Below are 3,084 nucleotides of genomic sequence, written 5' to 3'. Positions count from 1 at the left end.
CCTGCCTTCTGGGCTGGACCTGGTGCCACGTTTTCTACTTTCCCCATCCCTTTAATTTTTGGCCTCCCCTTATATCTATTGCCAATGTACAACAACAACAGCAAAATAGAACTAGAGTTTCCATTAAAGAAATGAAAAGTGATGCAGAGCTGAACATCTGTTTCTTGATTGATCAGCTGTACTGCTACTCACGTGCATAAGGCCATCACTTCTTTGCACACAACACGCATTTTGGAGAAAGAACCAGTTTTGATGCGGGCAGGGGTTTTGTCCTCAAGGTAAGGAGCAAGGGTGGAAACACATTGGAGATGCCTGCTATGTGCCAGCCTTACACATGGCACCCTCACTCTTACAGGGTCACAGCAGCACTGGGACACAGGGTCTTCAGATGCAGAACAAGACAGGATGTGGAGTTCAACGGGTCTGACGTGAATCCTGGCTTAGCCACTCACTCACCTGTTATGATTTCAGGAGTATTACTTAACCTCTTTTACCCCCATTCTTCCAGACTTCATAGTCTCCAAGATCAAGGACCAAAGATAATGAATGTGAAACCCTTGGCACATGCTCAGGAAAGCACATGACAGTCTCCATTTTTCAGAGAAAGAAACAGGCTTAAAAGAATGTAAAGCATTGTGGTATAGCAGGTTGAACTCCCGCCTGGGACTCCTTACTGGAGTGCCAGTTTGAGTCCAGCTTCCTGTTAATGTGCCTGGGAGGGAGCAAATGATGGTTCAAGTACCTGAATCCCTGCCATTCACACAGGAGACCGGAATGGAGTTCCAAACTCATGGCTCCAACTTGTCCCAGCCCATGATGTTGCAGGCAAATTGGGCACGAACCAACGAGTGGAAGATCTCTGAGCCTCTCTCTCTCTCTCTCTCTGTTGTTCAGTTCTTTAAATACATAAAAATAAATAACACTATTTTCAAAAAGTGTAAAGCAAAGCCATACAACACCATAACTTAAAAGACAGTCATTCAATGTTCAGTTGCCCTGTGATTTACACACGTGCTTAACTGTGTCTCGTCAAGCGATGGGCTGTTGCACCAGACAGGGACATCTACCGGCTGTGGAGGAGTCTATATGCCTTTCCTTCTCCTCCTCCCAGTCAGTAGTACAGGACTTTGCTCTTAACTGCCTGTGAATTCCTTTCCCTAGAGTCTCTCAAACCACTCTACACTGCTTATGTTAAATTCTTCACTAGGGCTGATGCAGCTGTTTGGGCAGTGACCCAGTGGATGGAAGGCCCTTCTCTCTGTTTCCCCCTCTCTGTCTGTACTCTACCTCTAAATAAAATAAATAAAATATTTTTTTAAAAACTCTTCACTGGATGTAGACAAGGATAAATAGCATCCACAGGGGAAAAAACCACCCATTAGAATGAATTTGTACCTAACAGTGGTGACGAGGAATGGGAGAGAAAACCTGTGAGTCAGTAGCAAGCATTTCAGATCCTCTTTGAACACAACAGCACTTACTGAAATTCTTATGCTAGAAATCTTTTCTGTCTGCCCTTGTATAAATTATTTCTCTCTCATTAAGTGCTTTTTTTTTGTCAGTCATCCCAGTATTGAGAAACTTAATAGATGTTTAATGAAAAGACCTGGATCATATCCAGAACTTGGGAAAAATCAGAATTCTTAACTTATTGGGTGTGTGGAGACTCCACTATTGCTTAATTGCCACACCCTCTTCAAGTTCCTGAGAGGCCTGTAAATCTGAAACTAACCAGGGACAGTTCATTTATTTCATTCAGTCCCAACTGCCAAAAAAAATTTTTTTTCTTGTTGGGAAATTCAAGTTCTTCTCGTATGTCAGGCACAAATTTGCATTTCCCTCCTCATCTCACGACCTGGGTCATAAACTAATGTCACACTCACAGCTAAGCAGTGGGGCAATCCACAACATGGCTGTAATTTTAATCCTTCATTCAGCTTCAGGCAAAACTGGAGGTTGGCTGGAAGGGGTCTGGCCACTCATGTGAGGCAAATTTATTGAGTGCTTATTGTACAGTAAGCTGTGGGTACAAGGAAACGAATATAACTGATTTCTCCTGTTAAGGATAACAACGCCTGTTAGGTGAAGCATGCTCAGATACAAATAATTACAAGACAGAGGGAAATAAGTCATTGTTTCTCCTGATATGAAAGAAAAGACTAAGTCTCTCTGGCTTTGTGTGACAGAGCTGGATGGCCAGAAAGAAACTAAAGAGAGTTCGAAGAGGGAGCACCACGTGCCCATCAAGTGTTGAATGGATAAACAAACCATGGTATGACCATAGAGTGATCTTCTTCTTAGTGTTAAGAATGAGCTGCTGATACAGGCAAGATCACAGATTAATCTCACACATGTTATGCTATGTAGAAGACACTGGACAAAGAACACTGGACAATGAATGAGCCCATTTATATGAAAGGCTAAAAAAAAGCATCTGTCAGGGACATGATGGACTTTTTTTGCAGGCATGTTCCATGTCACAATTATGGTAGTGGTTACATGACTGTGTGTATATGTCAAAAGTCACTGAATTCCACATACACTTACAGCTGGTGACATTTCTTGTATATAAATTCTGCCTTGGTACAGCTGATTTTCAGTCAAGTTGTAGATGTGCAGTTGCTGTGCCCTCTCTTCACACACTCATCTCTCCCTGCCTGCTCCTGTGCTGGCGGGACAGCCCCAAGCAGATCTGTTACTCAGACCAGTACTTTGACAAGCACTACCAGTCCTGGCAGGTCACGTTAGCCAGAGAATTCCCCAGCCAAGCACCCACAGCCCGTCTGACGTCTGATGAGGAGTGGAGGAGACTCGGTGTCCAGCAGAGCCTAGGATGGGGTCACCACATGACTCATAAGCAGAAAGGCATGTTCTTCTCTTTAGATGACTTCTTCTGAAAGATAGCAAAAATGAGGTATGACTGGAGACAGTCAATTAAATCATTCTTAGATTTCATGTACATGTGCATTGAAAGTAGTATTCAGTGAATGCTTTAAAAATGCACAAATCGTTCATTCATAGCTGTGCATGAGCTGTATTCTTTATAGCAACAGAGCTCAGTTAAATACACCTGCATGGAGTTAC

This window comes from Oryctolagus cuniculus, chromosome 8 (genome assembly GCF_964237555.1).
Source record: "Oryctolagus cuniculus chromosome 8, mOryCun1.1, whole genome shotgun sequence".
In the NCBI taxonomy this organism is placed as follows: domain Eukaryota; kingdom Metazoa; phylum Chordata; class Mammalia; order Lagomorpha; family Leporidae; genus Oryctolagus; species Oryctolagus cuniculus.
Note: the sequence above shows the minus strand (reverse complement) of the source record.